At 42.5% G+C, this 27,032-nt stretch overlaps 1 long non-coding RNA gene and 1 other non-coding gene across 3 annotated transcripts in view; one reads left to right on the top strand and one right to left on the bottom strand.

The window, feature by feature from the left end:
• LOC114807894 overlaps positions 1–27,032 on the top strand; it is a 113,223-nt gene that overhangs the window by 59,442 nt on the left and 26,749 nt on the right. The window lies entirely within an intron of this gene.
• LOC114808359 lies at positions 26,534–26,671 on the bottom strand. The gene has a single exon (XR_003756205.1). It is a non-coding gene; the product is annotated as a small nucleolar RNA SNORA7 (small nucleolar RNA).

The following is a 27,032-nucleotide window of genomic DNA, read 5'->3' on the forward strand; positions in this document are numbered from 1 at the left end:
TTAGTGCATTAAATATGTTATAGGCCTGGGAACTTGAAAACCTGACATCTAATCCTGGTCCTGCTGTGGTCATTCTCTGTTTATTCATTGATTCAATCATATTTATTGAGCGCTTATGGTGTGCAGAGCACTGTACTAAGCTCTTGAATGATGATGGTATTTGTTAAGCACTTACTATGTGCCAAGCACTGTTCTAAGTGCTGGGGTAGATAGAAGGTAATCAGGTTGTCCCACGTGGGGCTGACAGTCTTAATCCCCATTTTCCAGATAAGGTAACTGAGGCAACAGAGAAGTTAAGTGACTTGCCCAAAGTCACACAGCAGACAAGTGATGGAACCGGGATTAGAACCCATGACCTCTGACTCCCGAGCCCATGCTGTTTCCACTAAGCCATGCTGCTTCTCGTTTACCTTGACCTAGTTGCTAAGTTTCTGTGCCTCAGTTTCCCCATCAAAATAATGAATGTGCTCATATATACCTTTTGCAATTCTTGGAAATCAGTATACTCTGAAATGTTAATTTGCCAGCATAATCCAATCCGAGGGAAAGGATGAAGCCGCCACAGCAAACTGAAAAATTGGAATATTTGTTCCATACTGAATTGGACAGAGTTCACATTGAGTTGCATTTTAATGAAAATATAATAAGTGCATGGGGGGTTTATGTTTTGTATGTCTGTACCCTGATAGATTAGTAATCATGCTAGATATTTATAAACAGGCTTTTCTCCATGGAGAGAAAAGAATAACAGTCACCGTCAAAATGCTTCTTTTAACTCAACACATTTAAGTCCGTTTACTGAGAACTTTCAAGGAAAAAAAGGTCTGTTTCTAAAGTGCTATGATTTGAAGCTAATTACCTTTTTCTTAGTTTTAACTCTTGTGGTTACAGCTGAAGACTCTAAGATCGTTCTCTTGACTATAAGCTCTTGTGGGCAGGGAAGTGTTTGTTACATTGTATTCTCCCAAGTGCTTAGGTCAGGGTTCTACATACAGTAAAGCACTCAATAAATACAATTGACTGACTGAAGATTCTCATTAACTTCAATATTTATTGTACAGTAGATCTGGGCTTCCTCCCCCTTCATCAAACTGGTGTCCTATAACGGATTTTTAAGACTTGCAGGGTGGGGTTTCTTTCTATCCCCTATACAACGAGAGCAGTCCAAAGCCAAGACGTCTCACTCCTCCCCACAAGAAATACATTTTGTAGATTTCAGGTTATGCTTCAGAAGCTTATGAAGGAACAACAGATTACTTACATTATCTGCGTGTATCCATGCTGGCTCTCAGACACTACACTTTGAATGCAGTCAAAATTAATTCTGACCTAGAGGGAATTGCTATGTGAAGGGAAGGGAAGGGAAGGATTTGGGTTGGCATGCCCACTAATTATATTTATAATAATAATAATGTTGGTATTTGTTAAGCGCTTACTATGTGCAGAGCACTGTTCTAAGCGCTGGGGTAGATACAGGATAATCAGGTTGTCCCACATGAGGCTCACAGTTAATCCCCATTTTACAGATGAAGTAACTGAGTCACAGAGAAGTTAAGTGACTTGCACACAGTCACACAGCTGACAAGTGGTACAGCCAGGATTCAAACCCATGACCTCTGACTCCCAAGCCCGGGCTCTTTCCACTGAGCCACGCTGCTATTTATATAACATGGATGTTCTCTTTGGGCATTCTGGAACTGCTCATCAACTGACTGACCAACTGGCTGGTTGAACCCTTAAAGGTGTGGTACTTTAAATCAAATTGCTTAATAGCCTTCTGCACTATCATTCCTAAAGCTCAACCTCATAATATGTGTACATACCAGATGGTGCCTGTACATTTTCTTTTCTATTGTGAATCTTGAATGTGCATTTAACAGTGAGCCTTGGCTTAGTGAAAGTATTTATTCTGCCTTCAGTATTTTCAGGACTCCCACTGGGGTTAACAGGAGTCACATATGAGCATTAAGGAGAGGTAATAATAGCAATGATAATGGTAACGTTGTACACAAAGATGAAAAATTCATACTGGAAAGTTAGATGCCCAGTTAAACAGATAAAATCCTTCAAAGCGATCCTTTCCATGAAGGGAGAGGAAGAAATATTTAAAACACTAAGCTGCATCCTACTCTTGGGCTTTGAGATGTTTCCTGAACAAAATTGTGCTGCTGAGTATGTGGTGTTTGGTATATTGTGATTTATGCACAAGATGACAAAATTTTTATCTTGTTTTTTCCTTTCTGTCCTGGTTGGTCTTTCTCTTTTGTCCTCCTTATTACTGATGGCTTAAACAATGTCATTCTCAATTGCTTTGTCCTCTCCACTATTGACTGACTTTATTACCTCTCTGCCAGGAGGAGAGGCAAGATCCTTAGTTCCTTTCTTTTAAATTTTTAAACAGATGAAAGCATCCCAGCCTGTGAGGATCGTATCCCACTTACTCGGAGATTTGGGTGCTACATTATGTGGAGCTAGAACTCAAGCATACCAAGTGGAGTTGCCAATTGCTGAAAATGATTTTTTACAAATGGAATGAAAAAAGCACATTGCCTTTCAAACTTTTCTCCCAACGATTTTACTACATGTAAGATGGTAACTGGCATCAGTTAAACATAGAAAATGTCAAGTGCCCAGCATACAGAGGTAGAGCTCTGCAGAGCTCCCCATCTTTGAGGAGGAGCATTGGAGGTAAAAAAGAAATTATTTAGAAACCACAGCTCCTTTTCTTCCTCTCTGCCTGCCTGCTTTTTCTTGGCTCAGGGGTCTCAATCAGCAGCCCTCAAGCAAATGGACCCAGGGACAGGAGAGAAAGGAAAAGGGGAGTGAGGGGGAGGAAGAAGAGGAGAAAAAGGAGGGTGAAAAGGTTCTCCCTTTTCCCCTCTCTTCTTTCCTGCTTTCCTCTCTAGTTGTAATGCAGGAGGATGAGGGAGAAAGGTGCACAGTCCCAGATGCATCCTTTGAAAAACAGAACTGGACAGATAAGACCCACAAAAGGGAGAAGAGAAGGGACACCTGACCTAAGTGGGGGAACCTGACAGTCTGTTAGACCTAGCAGCTGAGGCTCTAGGGCTGGAGCAGCCATCACCACTGATGGGTCAGAAAGGGCAGCAGACAAACTTGCTCCTCTGCATTTCTAGGAAACAGAGTTGTTAGATTTAATTCAATAGTATTTATTGAGTGCTTACTATTCATTCATTCATTCAATAGTATTTATTGAACACTTACTATGTGCAGAGCACTGTACTAAGCTTGTGGAATGTACAGTATGGCAACAGATACAGTCCCTGTTCAATGACAGGCTCACATTCTAAATGGGGGAGACAAACAGTAAAGCAAAACAGAACAAAACAAAACAAGACATCATCAAAATAAATAGAATTATGGAGACATACACCTCATTAACAAACTAAATAGGGTAATAAATAATATATACAAACAAGCACTGTGCTGAGGGAAGGGGAAGGGGAAGAGCAGAAGGGGGGGGAAGGGGAGGGGAGGAGGAGCAGAGGGAAAGGGGGGGCTCAGTCTGGGAGGCTTCCTGGAGGAGGTGAGCTTTCCATCTGTGACTCAGTAATCCACCTATCCTACCCCTATGGAGCAGGGTTCCATGCACAGAAGCAAGCAGAGGCCCCAAGAGGCACAGCCTCTGGGCCGCAGTGCAGAGCAAACATGGTTCCTACTATCATTAACCAGGGTAGCAGTCTCCTGTATTTACAGACAGTGGAAAAAAAGGGTTTTCTGAACACAACTGATTTTAGATCATTTTTACAGATTTTGCACAAATTTGCTTTCGGTTGGCAGCCCCAATATTTAGTACGAGATCCCCAAATAGGCTGTGGCATTGCGGTGCTGACTGAACAAATATTAGTGTATGTTAAAAGACACACATCCAACCTAGATGGAATTCTTAAAATCCCTCTCCCGGCTACCCACCGACATTTATAAAGTTGGATTGTGACTCCTTTACCCAAGTGTGTCTTCTGGGATCTCTGCAAAATGTTTAAGTGGTTTTCCCTCTAATTTCAGCCCCAAAGATAAACTCTGGGGATTGGTGGGTATACTATCCCTGAAGGGACAGGAGCCCACTGAAGTGAGGTGGGAGAAGCAGAAAGCTCCCTCATGGCCCAGTTGGGATAGGAAAAATCCCTGGGTACAAGGGAGTGGAGAATCTTAACTGCTTAAATACCTCCAATGGTTGCTCATAAGGGAAGCAGCATGGTCTAGGGGAAAGAACATGGGCCTGGGAGTCAGAGGACCTGGGTTCTAATACCAGCTCTGCCAGTTGTCTGCTGTGTGACCTTGAGCAAGTCACTTAACTCCTCTGTGCTTCAGTTTCCTGAACTGTAAAATGGGGATTCAATACTTGCTGTTCCTGCCACTTACACTATGACCCCCATATGGGACAGAGACTGTGTCTGACTGATAAACTTGTATCTACCCCAGCACTGAGAACAGTGTCTTACACATAGGAAGGGCTTAACAAATACCATAATTATCATCAGAATCTTTCCTTGTTGCACCACAGAGAGATGCAAAGGGTGGAGGTTGGAGAAAGGAATCTTCCCCTGAGCCTTCCCTTAAGAGATTTTATGGTGTAGTGAAAACCCCCATGATGCACCAAAGTGGACAGGTGGCTGGCTGGAAATTGTAGCTTTGGAGCACAAAATACAGATTTGGTTTTCCTTGTTATGATGTAGGCCCTATCCTTTATAAAAATTGAGGTCAGGAAGTTTTCTATCTAGGTCATTAGTTCTCTTATTGACCTAGAGTTTGTGCTAACCCAGCCCATGAAATGATGGGGTCATATAGTATGGGTTGAGCTAATCTGGAATAGTGCTTCCAGTCGTCTCCTTTCTTAAAAACCTTATTGCAGTACAAAGAAGGAACCATCACAAGTATGAGCTCACAGTGGGAAGACTTGGGAGTTAGCTTTACAGGAAGTCTATCAAGGAGTCAAGCCCACAGACCTTTTTGAGAAGTGCCAGGTACATTTTCTCCAAAAACTCATTCATTTTTCTTATATATATTTATCCCCAGCCTCTCACCCACCCCTGCCTGCTGCAGTTGTGCTGATTGGCCTTTTGGGGTTCATTCCTTCATGTGTTCTGGTTTTCCTTCTTTCCCCTCTTCTTCTCTTCCTGTCAGGTGACAGCATTGCCAAAGATCACTTTGCAATCACTTACCATCCTGATTGATGACAGTATAATTGGGCTTCCTTCAACTGTGAGGGGCAGTGCTATAATAGGTTATAGGATACAGGTGCAAATTGCCCAAGGTCCTTCTGATTGCATTACCAGGTTTGCCTGGGTGCCTGTATCTGATCACCTTCTACCCAGTTGGAGGGGTTGGTTTATGACCTGCTATTGAGCTGCATCCCTCTGATTGGTTCCTGCCAATGGGATCTGATAGATTGGAACATCTACCATTCAAACACATTTTTTCTTTCCCATTGCTGCTTGTTATTACAGCTGGGGGAAAGAAATTTCAGGCCAGCAATTGTCATTGGCTCTAGAACCACCCTCCACCCCCATCCTTCTGCTGTAGGTTTCACAATGCTGTGCTCTGGCTCTTCAGCTTGGGGCCCTTCCTGTGAGTCTCACAGCCCCCTTGGCCCCCACATTTCTGGAGGTCAGAGAAGAGGCAGGAGGGGGATTTTAGAAGGCATCAGGCTGTTGCTATCCCCCCCTGAAGGACAGAAAGGAGGAGGAGGCAGAGGAGGGAACACCAAGCTAGTCAGGTAAGTGTAGAAACCTGGCTTACTCAAATGTCCCATCTCTCTCTTCTATAGGTCTGCCCTGTTGTTTGTAGGTGGGAGACTAGTACAGTTTAAACTACCTAAACTACTAGATTAGGCATGAGACACTGCAGCTGTTTACCCAGTTATCTTGAAGGACTTCACCAGATAAACAGGTTGTAGTTCAAAATGATTTCTTAAATAGTTTCTAACTTTGTGCTAATTCTAGACTGTAAACTCACTGTGGGATGGGAACTTGTCTATCAATTCTGCTATATTATACTCTCCCAAGGGTTTAGTATAGTGTTCAACAAACAGGAGCACTCACTAAATACCACTGATTGTGCAAAACTAGGTCAGCAGTTGTAGGAGTGCTGTGCAATTCTTTCATTCTGGATATATCATCTAGCCTGATTGTTCCAAGCTCATTCACTTATTCAGTAGTATTTATCAAGCACTTGTGTGCAGAACACTGAACTAAGTGCTTGGGAGAGTACAATATAATAATAGATTCCCTGCCTGAGATGAGTTTATAGTCTAACAGGGGAGACAGACATTGATATAAATAATTCAATTGCAGATATGTATGTAAATGTGAGGCTGGGACTGGGGGAATGAATAAAGGGAGCAAGTCAGGGTGACACAGAAGGGAATGGGAGAAGAAGAAAAAAAGAACTTAGGGAAGGCCTCCTGGAGATGTGCCTTCAATAAGGCTTTGAAGGTGCTAGGGGAGTAATTGTCAGATTTGAGGAGGGAGGGCATTCCAGGCCAGAGGCAGGACATGGGCACCTTTAGGTTAAGAAGTGGTCATATGCTTTGCCAACCCCAGCAGTATACTGGGAAAACATGGTTCATCATTATCACCCAACTAAGTGGTAGTGCTAGTAGCACTTATTAGTCACCAACATGTTGCAGTGCACTTTACTAGATGCTTGAGAAGTACAGGATAAAGGATTTTTGTGGGGTTTTTTAATGGTATTTTTTATGCACTTACTATATGCCAGGCAGTGTATTAAGCATTGGGGTAGATACAAGTTAATCAGATTGGACAGAATCCATGTCCCACATAAGGCTCATAGTCTTAATCCCCATTTTACAGATGAGGGAACCGAGGAACTGAGAATAATAGTAATAATGGTGGTATTTAAGTGCTTACTATGTGCCAAGCACTGTTCCAAGCACTGGGGTAGATACAGGGTATTCAGGTTGTCCCACATGGGGCTCACAGTCTTAATCTCCATTTTACAGATGAGGGAACTGAGGCACAGAGAAGTGAAATGACTTGCCCAAGGTCACACAGCAGACAACTGGCAGGGCTGGGATTAGAGCCCAGGTCCTTCTGACTTCCAGGTGTGTGCTTTATCCACTAGGCCATAGCAGAAACTATACCTGGGGAGTGAAACATAAAAGTACTTACAACTAGAAAGATCAAAAAAAGTGGACACACATGTATCTGCGCTAAGGAGTCTAGGTCGATAAGTGCTGGAGATGTCTGAAGGGATGTTGGTGCTGGGAAATTGATGGAAAAACTTGTTGGAGGAGTTGGGATTTTAGTAAGGCTTTGTCTGTGAGGATAATTGTGTTCTTTCTAATGTGGAGAAAGAGAGAGGTCCAAGCCGGAGGAATAATGTGAGCAAGAAATGGAGTCAGGAGAGTCAAAAGTGATGCACATTTAAAAGGTTAGCTTGGGGAGAATGAAAACAGTAAGTTGGGAAATAGCTGGAGAAGAGAGCATATGAGTATGGTGAGGCCAGATGGTGGAGAGCCTTGTTTGCTGCAAAGAGACAAAGAGAGCCAGTGGGGGGTTTTTGAGGAGAGGAGCGATGTGGGCTGAGCAACGCTTAAGGAAGATGATTTGATCAGCGGCATATAGTATAGACTGTAGAGGGGAGAAACCGGAGTCTGGGAGACCAGCAAGGAGGTAAATGAAGTTATTTAACAGGATGCAAGACCAGAGTTCGCATCAGGGTAGTAGCAGTTTGGGTGGAAAGGACAAGGCAGATCTGCAAAAAAGCAACTGGCAATTGGTAATTGAGCTGTGCAGAGTGCTTGTAACACAACTTCTCCCCTCCCTCCTGTCAAAATCTGTGAAGTGCAGCCTGATGCTCCCTGGAAGTTGATTTGTCACAGCCCAGGTGATATGTGATGTTTGCCCATTTATGTATTTATCCTGGTTAATCTGGAATGTCTGACAACTTGGCTTTTCTCCACTAATTATATCTCGAGAACCCATCCTGAGCATTATGTTTTCAGAACTTGGATTTAGGTGAAGCATCACACTTTGTTCCAGTCACCCTGACTACTAGGAGAATATTTCATTTAATGGCTCCCAGGATGGAATGGGTTAGCGGTTTCACCCCCATTTCATCACATGACCTTTAGTTTATTTACTCAGAGACTTTTGGGGCATGCCTGACAAGGTAGCCCTTAGAGGTTTTTGCTTCCATGAGGTCTCATTCTCCTGGTGCTAGGCCTTCTGCAGGAAATTTAGTACAGCACAGTGCCTTGGGTTATGACTGCCTCACTCACTTCACCAGGCAATAACAACCAGAATCACAGACCCACAAATGTCTGTTGATTGCTTACTAAAAATATCTGCATTGTGCCTGTGAGGACAGAAGTCAATCCTTTTGTTAGACAAAAATGAATTGCTTAGTTACATGAATTTTCATGCACCTCTGACAATATGGTTCTTCTGTCATTAGTAATAAAGTTTACAAGTGCAGTTCCTAATCAAAAAGGAGTTCATAGTTTTTTTTTATTAATATGCTGCAGGGGAAATAAAGCTCCACTTTATCCAAGATAATGTGTGCAGTGACTAACACAGGCACCCTACAGCAGAGACAGCAGATATAGCACTTGTAACAGATGAAGAATAATTGGCAGCCTTTGCTTCACATGAGTAGTGTGACATCTGAAAAGCATGATTGGAATGGAAAGCAAGGCTCATACTCCCTGGCAGCTCTGAAAAAGCTGGGTGGGAGAGGCGGGGAGAAGAATTGTTTCTGACATTGGTAAGTGACTCTTAAACCAGCTGTTACTTCTGTCTGCTTCCTTTCCATTAGGTGGGGAAAGAGTTGGGGATTTGCACCAATCAATTGTATTTGAGCACTTAGTGTGTGCAGAGCACTGTACTAAGCACTTGGGAGAGTCCCCTATAACAGAGTAGGTAGACATTCCCTGCCCACAGGCAGCTTACAGTCTAGAGGGGGAGACAGACGTTAGATAAACTATGTATAGGTAAATAAGTGCTGTGGGGTAGAGGGTGGGGTGAATAAACAGTGCAAATCCAAGGGCAAGGGCGATGCAGAAGGGAGAGCTTTGGGGGAAATGAGGACTCAGTTGGGGAAGATCTCTTGGGGAGATGTGATTTTAATAAGGCTTTGAAGGTGGAAAGAGTGATGGTCTGTCAGATATGAAGGGGTAGGGAGTTCCAGGCCAGAAGCAGGATGTGAGCACAGGGTCAGTGGTGAGATAGAAGAGATCGAGGTACAGTGAGTAAGTTGGCATTAGAGGAGTGAAGTGAGAATGCTGAGTTTGTCTTAGGAAAACAACTGAAGTTTAATGCAATGAGGGAGTGGTCATAAATGATTTCAACATTTTATAGTATGAAAAGGAAAAGTTTCAGCCAAACTACAAGAGAGAGGAATGAACCACTGCTTGGTTCAGAGTGATGCTATGTGAAAACTTTGAGCATGATTTAAGCCTTTTAGTTTCTCTCACATTTTCAAAGAAAGACATCCTTAGCTTGTGTTTGTTTTTTCTAGACAGAGTTTTGTTATATAAATATCTAGCAGAAGTGTTACATTTTCACATTCCCAGCCAGAAAGAGTTGTAAAGGAACCTTGAAGTACAGTTCTCAGGGTCAGTCTTCTTGTGCTGTTAGCACACATTTAGGATCAGCTGTAGATGTCCTGGTCTGGAGCCCAGTGAGGCAAGAAGAGCCCTACAGATGTTATAAGAAGGCCTGAGGCAGTAGCTTGCCAGCAGAGGGCTAGAAAGGTAGCCGAGATTTTGGGCTCCACTTTCAACTGCTACCTGGATCTAAAGGGTGGGATAGTCCATCTCCTCCAAGAAGCCTTCCCGGACTAAGCCCTCCTTTCCTCTTCTTCCACTCCCTTCTGCATCACCCTGACTTGCTTCCTTTATTCATCCCCTTCCCAGCTCCACAACACTTATATACATATCTGTAATTTATATTAATGTCTGCCTCCCCCTTAGACTGTAAGCTTGTTGTGGACAGGGAACGTGTCTGTTTATTGTTATATTGTGCTTTCCCAAGTGCCTAGTACAGTGCTTAGTACTACAGCACGTAGTAAGCGCTCAGTGAATACTGACTGGGGGGAAAAAGATGATGATCATGCTGTTCCTCTCTCTATATTCATCATTTGATTATACATCCATATAATTAGTCAGCGTGGCCACTTGTTTATTTAAGTCAGTCAATACCCCCGGTGAAAATAGTTTGGTGATATTCAGGAAGGGCCTAGGGACCCGGATACTGCTACCTCATAGTAGATGTACCGATATCTTTGTCGCAGGCCTCTCTTTTCCCACCTAGTGTCATCTATAAAGTGAAAGACAGATGAAACCTTGTTTCAAAATATGTTTTCTTCAAACAAATATGAACGTGAAGTATTGTAAGATTTCATGATGCGTAGCAAGGGAACAGGAAAAGGATTGTGGTCAAAAAAATGTTCCCAGGAAGGATATGAAATGTATACGCGAATTTGGTGTGGATTTCCCATGCCTTCAGTGGGGTGACAGCTTGGGAAACAGCATTAAGAAGTAAATTTAGTGAAAAGCAAAGCCAATTTTACATTAAAGGGGGGGAGTTTAATTTCCTGTACATTAAACCAACTCTCATAAGTCCTTCAGCACTAGCGTTGGAGTGCACCTTCTAAAGCCCATCCCAACCATAGCCTTGGCCCAGGTATGATAAGGCTCAGCAGAGCCTACAAATGCCGTCTGCTTGGGCACAGCTTCGGGAGGGACTTGAATAGGCTTTCTCAAATGACCTCACACATGTCCTCTTGGGAGCCTCAGTTGAACAGACCAGGCACAGGCCCAGGCCCGCCAAATCTCCTAAAGCCAAGCTGAGTGTTAGGAGATCCGTCCAAGTCCCACACATGGACGCTAATTTGGCTGTCGCTCAGGTGGCAGGAGGCTTGAGTGGACTTGGCTCAAGCTCCAGGTAGTTTGATGGTGCTTGGCACAGAGCTCAACACAATAGACCAGTTTGATCAAGTGGTTTCTTTTTGAAGGGAGTGTTTTGATAGAAACATCCATTAATGGTTCAATTTCGCATGGAATTAATCAGCTACTCTAACAGCAGCTGTCAATCAGGTGGACTTCCAGGCCAATTAAGAGGTCCACACAAGGCTAGAATCCAATGCCAAATCTTTCCTGTGTACATGCCTCCAAGGGTCTGACAGAGTATTTTGCCAAAAAGCTAACTAATGTCGGGGACTGTCGATTTAAGTCCCTCGTTGTATACCGTGGACCAGCTATGGCCCAGTCATGAAGACTTTTGAACTGAGGACCTGCATGAGGAATTAACTGATTATAGTGATGGATGCATGTGCAGTGACACTCTCACTCTTTGTCCCTGCCAGCCATGTTCTCAGTGGGTCCCAAAAGCTACTGGTGGACAAGGGTGTACAGTATATTGTGGCAGGCAAATGAAAATTTTACATACAAAACCTATTTTTGACCTAGTAGTATTCATTCATTCAATAGTATTTATTGAGCGCTTACTATGTGCAGAGCACTGTACTAAGCGCTTGGGATGAACAAGTCGGCAACAGATAGAGACAGTCCCTGCCGTTTGATGGGCTTACAGTCTAATCGGGGGAGACGGACAGACAAGAACAATGGCACTAAACAGCGTCAAGGGGAAGAACATCTCGTAAAAACCGATGGCAACTAAATAGAATCAAGGCGATGTACAATTCATTAACAAAATAAATAGGGTAACGAAAATATATACAGTTGAGCGGACGAGTACAGTGCTGTGGGGATGGGAAGGGAGAGGTGGAGGAGCAGAGGGAAAAGGGGAAAATGAGGCTTTAGCTGCGGAGAGGTAAAGGGGGGATGGCAGAGGGAGTAGAGGGGGAAGAGGAGCTCAGTCTGGGAAGGCCTCTTGGAGGAGGTGATTTTTAAGTAAGGTTTTGAAGAGGGAAAGAGAATCAGTTTGGCGGAGGTGAGGAGGGAGGGCGTTCCGGGACCGCGGGAGGACGTGACCCAGGGGTCGACGGCGGGATAGGCGAGACCGAGGGACGGCGAGGAGGTGGGCGGCAGAGGAGCGGAGCGTGCGGGGTGGGCGGTAGAAAGAGAGAAGGGAGGAGAGGTAGGAGGGGGCAATGTGATGGAGAGCCTTGAAGCCTAGAGTGAGGAGTTTTTGTTTGGAGCGGAGGTCGATAGGCAACCACTGGAGTTGTTTATGTTGTTTAGTAGTAATAATTGTGGCATTGAAACCATCCCCTCTAAGGTGAAAAATGACCTTCTTGCCACATCTGACAGCCTCTACTCTATCCTAATCCTCCTAGACCTCTTGACTGCCTTCAACACTATAGACCACCCTTTTCTCCTTGAAACTTTACCCAACCTTGGCTTCACAGACACTGACCTCTGTTGTTTCTCCTCCTCTCTCTCTGACTGCTCTCCTCCTCTGCCTCCCATCCTCTGATAGTGGGGGTCCCTCAAGGCTCAGTTCTAGGTCCTCTTCTATTCTCCATCTACATCCACTCCCTTGAAGAATTCATTCACTCCCGTGACTTCAACTACCATGTCTATGCAGGTGACTTCCCAATCTACATCACCAGTCTTGACCTCACTCCTTCCCTGCAATCTCACATTTCCTCCTGCCTTCAGGACATCTCTACCTGGATGGCCTGCGGATACTGCAAGCTAAACATATCCAAAACTGAGCTCCTTATCTTCTCACCCAAACTCTGTCCTCCCCTGTCTCTCCCATCACTGTAGACAATACCACTATCCTCTTAATCTCACAAGCTGAAACTTCGGCATTGTCCTCCTCTCATCTTTCTCATTTCACCCATGTATTCAGTCTGTCACCAACTCCTGTCAGTTTTACCTTCACAAAATTGCTAAACCTGCCCTTTCTTCTCCATCCAAACTGCTACTACGCTGATCCAAGCACTTATCCAATCCGGCTTTGATTACTGCATCAGCCTTCTGGCTGACCTCTCTACCTCCTATCTCTTCACTCCAGTCCATACTTCACTCTGCTGCCTGGATTATATTTCTAAAAAACATTCAGTCCATGTCTCCCCACTCCTCAAAAACCTCTAGCAATTGTCCATCCACCTCCACGTCAAGCAGAAACTCCTTACCGTCGGCTTTAAAGCACTCATTCAGCTCACGCCATTCTACCTCACCTCACTGATCTACTACTACAACCCAGTCCGTGCACTTCATTCCTAGAGCCAGCTTACTTAGTGTGCCCTGATCTCGTCTCTCACCAATGACCTCTTTCCCAGTTCCTCCCCCTAGCCTGGATCTCCCTTCCCCTCCACTTACACCAGCCCACCACTCTCCCCATCTTCAAAGGATATTAAGCTCGCATCTTCTCCAAAAGGCCTTCCCAGAATAAGCCCTCTTTTCCCTGGCTTCCTCTCCCCTCTATGTCTTCTATGCACTTGGATCTGTGACTTTTGGGCATTTGATATTCAGCCCAACCTCAACCCCACAGGACCTATGTACATATATTTAAATTATATAAGCATAAATTATTTGTATCAATGACTGTCTCTCCCTCTAGACTAAACTCGGTGGGGGTAGGGGATGTCTGCTAACTCTATTGTATTGTACTCTCCCAAGGGCTTAGTTTGGTGCTCATCACATAGTAAGTGCTTAATAAATACCATTGATCGATTGATAAAGTCCTTACTATGTGCCGAGCACTTGACTAAGCTCTAGGGTAGATACACTACAACCAGATCAGACTTAGTTCCTTCCTACATGAGCCTCACAGTTTAAGGGAGAGGGAGAACAGGTATTTAATTTCCATTTTACAGATGAGGAAACAGAGGCTCAGAGAAGTTAAGTGTCTTGCCTTAGGTCACACAGTGGTGTAACCGGGCTTCTTGACTCCTGCTCTTTCCACTATGCCACACCTCTTCTAAGTGACAATAGTACCAGATGCTGTGCCATAACACCTTAGACCAGCTGGCAGTTGCCAGTTTCGGTTGTTTTTTTCTTGATTAAATGTATTTAATTCTTGATTAATTGTATTTAAATTCATTCAATCGTATTTATTGAGCACTTACTATGTGCAGAGCACTGTACAAAGCACTTGGAAAGTACATTTGGGCAACAGATAGAGGCAATCCCTACCCAACAATGGGCTCACAGTCTAGAAGGGGGGGACAGACAACAAAACAAGTAGACAGAGCAGATAGACATTCCGATTGCACACAGTCCCTGTCCCACTTAGGGCACAGAGTCTAATGTAGATTTTCCACCTTGGTAGCTGCTATAGTCCTCATCACACATTAGCCAGCTATTTTCAGGATTCCTGCTGAGCTTATCCACCATGAAATGCCATAGGTGGTGCTTTGGTCAGAAACCTCTATCACTGGTGACCTAGCCCCACTCTCCTATTTTTGACCATTTCCCCTCCACTTCCCACTGCAGAGAGGTGTGGATTGGAATTTGGGGAGGTGGGGAAAGGGGAAGGTACAATTGATGTAATTATGGATTCTGCAAAACGTTTTCAACTGATGTGAGGTTTGCCCTGTGCAAACCTGCCGACTGTTACCTGCTGCTGCTGTTGAAACTTTCAGAACACTGTATTTTTAAATGGCATCTTCCAATAACATACCTTGCTCCTTTAAGAAGCTATAGAAAACAGAACTGTGAGGCAAAATCTATGCAATCTCTAATCTCTTTGTTCTTGTTGGCTTCTAAAACTTAGCTTGAGGGTGCTGCACATGAAATATTCATGTAGAGTTCAGAAAGAGATTATGAACTATTAGCTTCTCAATGTCCCTAGTAGTTAACGAGCCTCATTTTCCTCAAGAAATGCACCGAAGGAAGACTGCAGTAATGTTTTAAATTAAAATCTCCACACCCTCTACTTCTTGAATGATTTCATAAAGGATAATACCATGTGTTACCTCACATTTAAACTTGCTAACGCAAGTTTTAATAAACTCAAAGCACAGACCATTGTAATTACAAAATGATGGCTTAAAATCAGAATAATTGTTAAAATAAGAGTAATTCAAAATTGAGTGATAACCTAACATTTAATCAATCAATTATGTGTATTAAGGACTGTATTAAGTGCTTGGGAGAGTACAATACAACAGAGTTGGTAGACACATTCCCTGCCCACAGTGAGCTCATTTAGAAACCAAATGGGCCAATTTTTTTTTTTGCTGTAAACACTATATTTAAAATGTTTTTTGTAATGAACTTTTACTTTTTTTCACTCCATCGTTAGCATGATCTGAAGAAACTCCCACTAATTAAATGTTCTCCTTTGGAAGAACAATTAAGAGCTCCTTCATCACCAGGAAAGTGGCTAAACCAGTGGATATTTTGGAAATTGTTAGAAGAAAAGGTATTTGGCCTTCCATTTTTTCATCTATATAAAGGCAGTGTTTTTTTTTCTGGTTTTTGAGCATGTTGATCATTTCCTGGCCCCATATACAAGAGAGTGTTTCAGATTTCCCCATTCTTTAAGAGGAGACACTTGTTTTTTTCCATTAGTAGTGGAAATGATCAGCATGCTTAAAATCAGAAAAAAAATTGCCTTTATACAGATGAAAAATGAAACACCCAATACATTTCCTTCAATGGTACTTACTGAGCACCTCCCGCTCCTTTGGGTGGGTATAATGGAAGTGGAAGACACAATCTATTCCCCAAAGGAGTTTATTTTGACCCGTATAGCCACACAGGTACATTTATGCATGCAGGTGTGTCTGTGTTGGTATACAGTTAGTTTTAGTGAGATTTCATTCATATTTGAATATGATCAAAAAGACAATTTCTTTTACCTGTGCACAGTGGAAGACAGCAGGGCACCTTGTCTTGCTCCTTGTCATAAGCAGTGTAAGCACCTGAGAATACACAACAGAAGGAAGAGGAATCACCCTTGTTCTCAAGGGACTTCGAATCCAAAGGGAGAGACAAGCAAACATAAAGCCAAACATCTAAAAGGTATTTATTAAAGTGGTATTTAGTGAGCACTATAGTCTAGCTACAAATAAGCCACTTAATGGAACAGTGAATAATAATGGTATTTGTTAAGCGCTTACTATGTGCAAAGCACTGTTATAAGCGCTGGGGAGCTACAAGGTGATCAGGTTGTCTCACGTGGGGCTCACAGTCTTAATCCCCATTTTCCAGATGAGGTAACTGAGGCACAGAGAAGTGAAGTGACTTGCCCAAAGTCACACAGCTGATAAGTGGCAGATCCAGGATTAGAAACCATGACTTCTGACTCCCAAGCCCGGGCTCTTTCCACTGAGCCACTGCTTCTCAGATGTACATCTGAGAACTAGGGTGAATGTGGAGGGATGATGGGGACTATTTCTTGGAGGAGAGGGCTTTTTAGAAGGCTTTGGAGGGGATAGTGACAAAAATCATATTCTGAGAATAATATGCAGTGTCATCATTTTATCCCCATTTATCATATGTATTGTAGGATCAAATAAACAGTAGTTTGATATTCCAGCTACTCAAAAAGAGGATAACATCTCCCATTCTGTGTTTTCTGTAGTTTAGTTTTCATATAGCTGCATCTGTTTAACTTGGGTTAACACTTTGCCACGTAGCATGTCTGTCCATGGAGGCAGACAGTAGAAAATTCCTACTTTGACCCAAATCTACCTAGTGTAACTCTAACTTTCAACTCTAAAGGGATCACCCTGTAGACTGTTTCAGGAGCCATGAAGTACTTACTAGACCAGCCTCAGATTATGCTAGAGGAACGCTGATACTGGCATATTCAACCAGTTTACAAAAAGCATTTCAGGCTTTTCTAGATTATAGCCCAGTCTCCCGACCCCTAGGAGCACTTTAGAGCTTTGCCCAGAGGCCACTTAGGTTGAGGATGGCATGAAGAGAGAAAGAACAGCATAGAGAGCTACTAGAATCTCTGGATAGCAGCAAATAATAAATTGATGGTATTTAAGCGCTTACTATGTGCAAAGTACTGTTCTAAGTGCTGGGGGGATACAAGGTGATCAGGTTGTCCCACATGGGGCTCAGTCTTAATCCCCATTTTACAGATGAGGGAACTGAGGCACAGAGAAGTGAAGTGACTTGCCCAAAGTCACACAGCTGACAAGCGGCAGGGACAGGATTAGAACCCATGATCTCTGACTCCCAAGCCCATGCTCTTTCCACTGAGCCACGTTGCAGGTGAACTCCCATGAGAGCATGCGTATAGTTCTCCTAGTTTAAAGAGGCACTACTGATGACGAGATATGTATGACTAATAATCCCTTCCAGAATGTATGACAGTAAAGATTTCTGTAATGAAAGACTCATGACTCCGGGTTTATAGAAACTATCATAGGGAGACAAGAGCAGAGGAAGATGGGGGGGAAAAACAACAACAGATTTATGAACCTCTCCTCACGAAAACTCGCTCTTCTCAGCACAATTGTTAATTAACCTATGAGGTGCTGGGAGGGTCTGGTGGCACTAGATTATAAATGGAAAAATAGAGGCCTGAATGAGTGAGCGATTTGCCCAAGTTACCCAGACAGTCATTGACTGTTACAGTCTAATTACAGTCGATTAGACTGTAAGCCCGTCAAACGGCAGGGACTGTCTCTATCTGTTGCCAACTTGTTCATCCCAAGCGCTTAGTACAGTGCTCTGCACATAGTAAGCGCTCAATAAATACTATTGAATGAATGAATGACTGACTTGAGGCTAAAACACAGATTTCCTGACTCCCGGTTTAATGCCCCATCCACTACTTCAAATTTTCCTCTACCCTCAAAAATGATTTAGACAAAGAGAGCGAAGCAGGGAATATTTCACTTCTACATTTTGGTGAAACATACCTTAATGGCTATATCAGCCATTAAGAGAAGCAACTTGGTCTAGTGGAAAGAGCAAGGGCCTGGGAGTCAGAGGATCTGGGTTCTAATCCCAGCTCTGCCACATACCTGCTGTGTGACCTCCGGCAAGTCTCTGCATATCTCTGTTCCTCGGTTCCCTCATCTGCAGAATGGGGATTTAGTGCCTGTTCTCTCTCCTATTTATACTATGAGCCCAATGTGGGGCCTGATTATCTTCTATCTGCACCAGTACTTAGTACAATGCTTGGGCACATAGTAAGTGCTTAACAAGTAACACAATTATTATTATTATTTCTTTTTATTATCAAGTCTCATCCAGTTAGTGATAGCCAATTAATGCTAAAAAGCCATACTGGTAAATCCAATTTTAAGTGCAATATTTTATCTTCTATAAGCATTGATAATCCAGACCAGTGTAAGAAGAACAATCTATTCTGCTCTTCTAGGAGTTCTGTGGGTGGTGTAGTGCCAGGCAGATAGGAATCAATTGATTACTTGGAGAATGAGATTTCATTACTCCTATCTTAGCCTTGAAATTAACTCCTGGTTGTAAAGTTATGCAGCTTATTTTAAAATACAGTAGTCTCCCTCAGCTTCAGAAATATATAATTCCTGTGTAATAGTTTATTAAGAAAAATTACTTTCAGAAGCTTTAAGTAGCAGTGCCCTACCCTCAGAGGATGAGGGAATTATTTTGTCTTGAGGTGACACTTGTATCTTTATATTTCACATGGTGATTGGTGTTATTCAATAACCCGTTATAGAGCGTGAGGTTGGAATTCTGAGAAAATACAAAGAACTTTCTCTTTAACACATGAATAGCAGTTCAGCAAATGCAGTATTACTCTTGATATATAGCTGTCCTTTTGTATTAGAAGATGACACTCCTGATTTTAAAATCTTAACCGAGCAGGTCGGGAGGGCTGAAAAATGAATGGATGCATGACTAACAATCCATTCCCCATTGTTTGTACATGAAGATGGTTTCTTGTCACACCAGAGTCTTTGCCATTTGCAGGGCCTGTCATAGTTTTCTAATCTGCCTTTTGATTTCCCGAGCTTACTCAAGTCTTTGTCTAGAAAAGCAACCCCTTCCTAATTACTTCAGACCAGGAAGTCTAATCGATGCTCTTGTGCACCAATCGTTTTGCTGCTTTATGATACTGTTTGAGACTGGCCTTTAATTTGCCACCTGACTGGGTGGTTATTTCTCCCCCCCCAACACACACACACACACACCAATTACCTCCCAGGGAAGTAAAATCCTACCTGCTTCTAGCAGCCTAACTTTTGACACTGCTAAAATGTAACACTCTAAACTTCACTTAAAATTTATTAATGATTCACTGCCAAACCCTTTTGACCTTGTATCACGAGAGAGAATGTGAAGTGATCGATTGGTTTTCACTACCTTCATAATTGTAAATGCCTCCGTTAGGTTTCCTTTCATCGCCTCCCTTTTGGGTTTCCCTTCAATGTACAAGTCCTAGTTACATTTCAAATCACATTCACTGCCCATCACTGAATCAATTAAAATGTTATCACCTCAATATATTGACTATCCAGGATTGTTTTTTTCACCACTCCAAAATATCTACAGAGCAGGAGTTTATCTTGTATCAATCCCAAAGCCATGCATTGCTCTTGAATCCCAAGTGAAGTTTAATCATAAAGATGCACCCTTCTTTCCTGAGCAGCCTCTTTCTTTGAAGGTTTAAACCGAGCTTCCAAGTGCACTGCAAACATGGTGTTTGATATGGTTCTATGTGTGTGGCAAGGAAAGTGTCTACCAACTCTGTTATATTGTACTCTCCCAAGTGCTTCATACAGTGCTCTGCACCCAATAAGTACTCAGTGAATACCATGAATAGAGAAACAGCATGGCCTAGTGGATAGAGCACTGACCTGGGAGTCTAAAAGACCTAATCCTGGCTGTCACTTATCTGTTGTGTGACCTTGGGCAAGTCATTTAACTTCTCTGTGCCTCTGTTACCTCATCTATAAAATGGGGATTAAAACTGGCAGTGCCAAGTGGGACATTGTGTCCAACCCGATTAGTTTGTATCTACCCCAGCACTTAATCCAATTTTTTGGCCACATAGTAAGTGCTTAACGAATGCCATAAAAATACCATTGATGATTCTTCTTCCGTATCAGGCTGTTTCATAGTTTTCTTTCTGCCATTCTTTGTGTTCTCTTCCATCCCTAATATCTCAATGCTTACTATGTGAAATGGGTGAATTTTACTCTATCTTCAAGTTCATGTACAACTGTTCATGAAGGCTATGTATGTGCTGTATGTTATTGCAAGCTATTAAGGAGAGGTTAACAATCACCATCATTGCCATAATGGTATTTTTAAGCACCTACCAGGTGCCAGGCACTATGCTAAGTGCTAGAGTATACAATAGATAATTATACCAGACACAGCCCCAGTGCCACATGGGGTCCACGGCCTAAAAGATGAGAAAATTGAAGGTCCAAAAAGTTAAATGACTTGCCTAAAGTCCCGGAGGAGTCCAGTGGTTGGTCTGGGATTATAATCCAGGTCTTCCAATTCCCAGTCCTGTGCTCTTTCCATTAAGTCTACCGGAGGAAGCAATTGTGGATAGCCAAGAAGCGGTCTTCAGGGAAGAGGGATAAGAGGAAGGTGGATAGAAGAATATGCGAATCAAAGAGGAAGTTGAGAGGAAGGATTGGGAGGGATAGGGTGAGGGAGATCTATAAAGCACCCAGATATTCTGGGAAGCAGATGACACCAGGAACCATGACAGAATGTTTGCTCCCTGAAGATTCTTGTAAATGAAATTTGAAAATCCTCTTTATAAAACAGGATATATCTTTTCCAACTACTACCTCAGCACTCCTGGACCAACTACAGTGTATGTACTCACAATGACCTGTTACACTTCTGCATATCTTGCATACTCCTTACATGGAGGCAGCGTGGCTTAGTGGAAAGAGCATGGGCTTAGGAGTCAAAGGTCATGGATTCTAATCCCGGCTCCGCCGCCTGTCAGCTGTGTGACTTTGGGCAAGTCACTTGACTTCTCGGTGCCTCAGTGACCTCATCTGTAAAATGGGGATTAAGACTGAGAGCCTCACGTGGGACAACCTGATGACCCTGTATCTACCCCAGCACTTAGAACAGTGCTCGGCACATAGTAAGCGCTTAACAAATACCAACATTACTTAAGCACTAACCCAGGTACTTATTCCCCCTTCTCTGCTTCCTCTTATCTGTAAGGTGTTTTAGTAATTGTCTTTCTCACTATACTGTAAATTCCTTGCGTGCAGGGATCTTGCAATAATAAGTGCTTAATAAATACTATTGAATGAATGAAATACTTGTCAAAATAATATATTAATAAAAATATGAAAACTTGAGCACCTAACCCTCTGCTCCCATTGACTCAGTAACTAATAAAATGTGCTTCACTTTATGTGGTGTTTTCTTAGAATGCCACTACCGTGTCATAAGAGGTTTTACCGAATAATAATAGAGATGCAGTTCCCAGATCTTAGTTCCCAGTATCCATAGATCTTGCATACTAACCATTGTACTCTTACAAGTACAGTAGATGCTAAGAGCTCATATACAACTGAATGAATGAATCTGTCATCTCCAATTCCAGGAATTCCTAAGTACTTTTCAGGCTTCACAAGGATTAACAATTTAAGTGAAAACCCAGAATAGAAAATAGCTATCGTCAAAGCTCTTGGAAGTCATAGCCTGCTCTTCATCTGTAATTCTGCCAGCTCCCATGATGGCACGGTGTAATAAATAGTGCTAAATATGCACACTCCACAGCCACTTGTGATGCTTTTTGTAATAAAGCTTATGGTACTGAAACCTATAATACTCACCTTTTGTCTGAAGTTTTAAAGGACTAGCTCAAAATAAATAGCATCACATATGGTTGTGAATATAGTTCTGTCCCTATAATGTATTCACCCCAAGAGGCGCTATGGCATTGCAATTTGTTTTGCAATTCAATTTTTAAAAATCAGCTGTGGGAATTCTTAATTTCTCAACTACCCACGCCTTTAGAAACATGAGGCAAATTTAAGGATTCGTGAATCCAGTACTCTCCCAGAGTCAAAGTGGTAAACATTGCTAAAGAATTGAAACCAAAAAATAAAAAGTGAGTTTTGTTCTATCCTCTTCTCAATGTAACAAGGTGATTGATTAATATATATTATACCCTGAGAGAATTTTAGATATATGTCTGAACCAAGAAGGATAGAACCGTGAATTCTAAACTCTTAGAGCTGGAAAAGACCTCAACAGAACATCTGTTCCAGCCCTTTGCCCCAAGGAAAGTACATAACTAAATTTACCCTGTCAGATGGATGTCTACTCTTTCCTTAAAAATCTTCAAGGATGGAGATTTCACAACATCCCGTGGTAGTCCACGTCAATGTTATATCCCCTAATAGTCAAGAAGTTCTTCCTTAGGTCCCAACAAAAATCCCTCCTGCATTATTTTAAGACAGTTTTCTCTAAGTCCTCAGTGAACACGGAAAACAACTAGTTAGCTTTTTCTCATAAAAAAAAAACACACACACGTACAACACAAAGATAGCATTAGCCATCCTTTAGCTTTCTCTTCTCCAGAATAAACCACCCCAGTTCCTTTCGCCTTTCCTCATAGAACCTTTGCCCATCCCTTTTAATAGTTTTTTGTCATTCTTTTTTGGGCCCTTGCCACTTCAATCAATCAATAGTATTTATTGAGTGCTTATTGTGTGCACTATACTAAGTGCTTGGGAGAGTACAACACAATATAACAGGCATATTCCCTGCCCACATTCTTCGCATCCCTTCTAGTTTGCGGGCCCAAACTGAACATGGAAATCTGAAGCATTAGAAATATTAGAAAAATTACTTCTTGATTCTTGTATGTCATCTTCCAGAGGTTGGCAAGCCATACTTTAGAAAGCAGCACATCATTCATGTACCCTCTCCACCAAAGAGCTATAACTACCAGTGGAAGCTCCATCAGGGACTCCAAGACCTACTTTGAAAATAGATTTAATGATCCCCTTTTTGGCCCCTTTCTTCACAGGAAAGGGAGTCCAGAATCCACTGCTATTTGAATCATTTGACAGGATACATCAGGACCTTGTAAAAGTGAAATTTTACAATGCTCTTTCAACAAAACAGATCGATAATCTCCTCTTTCTCAATTCTGGAGGATTGTGTGGACTCCCATAATATGACCCAGTTTTCATATATTCCTAACCTGTTTCCTCCAAAAGGAAGCAGTTTTTGAGAGAAAGTAGGAAGTGTCTACTCTATTGTGGTTTTTTTTTAAAAAAAAAAAAGCTTTAGATAACATGAATTATATCCATGCCTGGGGCAGAGCAGTGGGGAGCCCAGAGCGTGGGGAAGTCAGATCATTTCCTGCTCAGATTACACCTGTTTCTTACACACAAACAGAAAACAACAGGATGGTTAGGCTAAGCTCAACACATACCCGGAGATCAATGGACATTTATATCCATATATATAATATATATATATATATATTTGCATACATACAAGAACACACAGTGAGGAAAGTAGAAACAGTGATGCATAAAAAACCAGCTAAATGACTACACAAACACTGATAAGGCAGTGTGCCTAGTGGAAAGAGCTTGTTACTGGGAGTCAGAAGACCAGGGTTCTAGTCCCAGCTCCACCACTAGTCTGCTGTGTGACCATGGGCAAATCATTTAGCTTGGCTGTGCCTCAGTGTTGTCATTTATAAAATCGGGGTAGAATGCTTGTTCTCCCTCCCACTTAGACTGAGAGCCCTGTGTGGGTCGAGGACTGTGTCTGATCTGATTATCTTGCACCTACCCCAGCGCTTAGCAGACTACTTTGTTGTTGTTGTTTTATGCTGTTGAGTCGTGCCCGACCCATAACAACGGCATGGACACATCTCTCCTGGAATGCTCCACCTCCATCTGCAATCATTCTAGTAGTGTATCCATAGAGTTTTCTTGGTAAAAATATGGAAGCAGTTTACCATTGCCTCCTTCTGTGCAGCAAACCTGAGTCTCTGTCCTCGACTGTCCCAAGCTGCTGCTGCGCAGCACAGGTGAGTTTTGACTTGTAGCAGATTGCCTTCCACTTGCTAATCACTGCTCAAGCTAAGAATGAAATGGATATGCCTCTGCTTGACTCTCCCTCCCATAGTCGAGACTGGTAGAGTACTGGAAATTTTCCAGGTGTGACCCTGAGAGGTGACACTGCTTGGTAGATAGTGGTTAATAAATCCCATTAAAAAAAATCACATAGGAATATGTAGATACAGAGAAGTAGAGGCAGACCACTGTGCAGAAAAAAGATACATAAGCTATCCATTTTAAGTATGTATTATAAAATATTGTACATTCCAAGCACTTAGTACAGTGCTCTGCACATAGTGCTTAATAAATACTATTGAATGAATGAAATACTTGTCAAAATAATATATTAATAAAAATATGAAAACTTGAGCACCTAACCCTCTGCTCCCATTGACTCAGTAACTAATAAAATGTGCTTCACTTTATGTGGTGTTTTCTTAGAATGCCACTACCGTGTCATAAGAGGTTTTACCGTATAATAATAGAGATGCAGTTCCCAGAAGAAATCATTTCCCTTCCCACTAATGTTTCTAGGTCATGGTGAAAGGGCTAGGACAGCTGAGCTCCCACTGGCTGTATAATGACTGCAGTAAATGGGAATGCTTCATCATAAAATGTTTTTTTGAAAAATCTGACTTCAACAACAGAATTTGAAAGGCACGTGCTTAAAACATATACCTGGTACATTCTGTGCTTTAAATATAATCTACTAAAATTGTTACATTGCTGCACACAGCTGTATTGGGAAAGAAATGCAGGGAATGATCAAGACAGAGAATGAGTTGACCAGAATGCAATTTCCAGTTTTGCCAATGTCGTAGTTGAGCAAATCATTTCATTAACCCACACCTCAATTTCTCATCGGGAGAATTCGAATAAGAACATCTGCTGCACATTTACCTCTTAGGGATAAGACTAATGAGGCAAAGCATATGAATTGCTGCCGTTTCCTCAGATGACAGGAGCTATGTGAGTACAATTAAAAGTTGTTTTTTTTCCTGTATTAACTGAAACCATGATCTAATCTTTTGAGGAATTTCTTTTGAGGAATGGACCTGATTTTTACAAGGGGCAGTGAGAACACATGAACATGAGAAAGCAAGCACTAGACAAAATACAAAGGAACCAAGAACAGAGTCACTGAAATGTGTGTGGGAAGAAATATCAGGACATCATTGATATGGTACTTTGGAATTCTTGGTGGGGAAAGGCATTATTTATTCATTCAATCATATTTATTGAACTTTTACTGTGTGCAGAGCATGCTACTAAGCACTTGGAAAGTGCAATTCAGCAATAGGGAGGGACAATCCCTGCCCACACCAGGCTTGCAAAATATACTTAGTGATAGTATTTCAAATCAGTCTGTTGCAACTAAAAGGTGGATACAATACCTCATACATTTATAGAAGAGCTCTTATCCCTGTGGACCACACAACACTTAAATACCGATCTATCATTTCATCCAGCACTGATAAGCAACCTCTTGTAGCCGGGAGGTGGGGGAAGGAAGGAATATGGCAGCTGTTTAACAGCACATAACAACCCCATGTGACAGCCAGGAAAGGAGTGAGGAAGGTTATTATACCCCCTGGAAACACTGGGGGATTTTAAGATGTGGCATCTAATTACCTATAAATTAGAATTTGGCCAGCATGCTTGGATACACATGCATATTAATATTTAACATTTATTGAACTCTAACCATGTGTTGGGTGTTCTAAATACAACAGAGACCGGCACCATCAATGGGGTATTGCAGTCTAAATCAGGGCAATAATAATAATGTTGGTATTTGTTAAGCGCTTACGTGCAGAGCACTGTTCTAAGCGCTGGGGGAGATACAGGGGAATGAGGTTGTCCCACGTGAGGCTCACAGTTGTCAGTCTTCATCCCCATTTCACAGATGAGGGAACTGAGGCACAGAGAAGTGAAGTGACTTGCCACAGTCACACAGCTGACCAGGGACAGAGGTGGGATTCGAACCCATGACCTCTGACTCCCAAGCCCGGGCTCTTTCCACTGAGCCACGCTGCTTCTCTAATAGACAGGACATAACATACATGAGGGAAGTAATAGTGAATATGCTTTGTGGAGATGAGTGTTCACAAAGGTCAACACTGAAAAGCAATTTACCCAGAAGGGTGACAGTCATTTGTCCACTCTGCAAGATTTTGAATGGCCAGTTTAGGTTTCGAAAAGGTATAGCTGTTAATGTTACACTCCTATGCTGGGTTTTGATTTAGAGATGGACTGACTTATTGCAATCTCAGGCCCAAGCACGATGCATGAAACCAGGAGTTCTTCTCCCTAACATTGGTTCTGGGGAAGGTGTGCCACCATCAGAATAAGGAACAGCAGTGCCCAAGCTGTTCTGTCAAGAACTGGTCTTGTTTTATGCCGTCGAGTCTTGTCCGACCCATAGTGACGGCATGGACACCTCTCTCCCAGAACACTCCACCTCCATCTGCAATCATTCTAGTAGGGTATCCATAGAGTTTTCTTGGTAAAAATATGGAAGCGGTTTACCATTGCCTCCTTCCGTGCAGTAAACCTGAGTTTCCGCCCTTGACTCTCCCAAGCTGCTGCTGCGCAGCACAGGTGAGTTTTGACTTGTAGCAGATTGCCTTCCACTCGCTAGCCACTGCTCAAGCTAAGAATGAAATGGATATGCCTCTGCTTGACTCTCCCTCCCATAGCCGAGATTGGTAGAGTACTGGAAACTCTCCAGGTGTGACCCTGAGAGGGAGTCAAGAACTGATGCTCTGCTTTATACTGATAGTAGGCTAGAGCCTCTTATGTCAATAAGGAAGAAGAGTATTTGACTTTTTGGGGTTGTTAGAATCCCCTACCTTGGACATCTCTAAGAACAGGATGTTCATTGGCATTAAATCTTTAAATTGCTATTTTTCTAAGTGGCATTTGTTAAGCACTTACTATTTGCCAGGCACTATTCTAAGCACTGGGGTAGATACAAGATAATGAGGTTGAACACAGTCCTTGTCCCCCATGGGCTTGCAGCCTTTAATCCCCATTTTACAGATGAGGTAACTGAGGCACAGAGAAGTAAAGTGACTTGCCCAAGGTCACAGCGGCCAAGAGGCAGAGCT

Source organism: Ornithorhynchus anatinus, chromosome X5, assembly GCF_004115215.2.
Source record: "Ornithorhynchus anatinus isolate Pmale09 chromosome X5, mOrnAna1.pri.v4, whole genome shotgun sequence".
Classification (NCBI taxonomy): Eukaryota; Metazoa; Chordata; class Mammalia; order Monotremata; family Ornithorhynchidae; genus Ornithorhynchus; species Ornithorhynchus anatinus.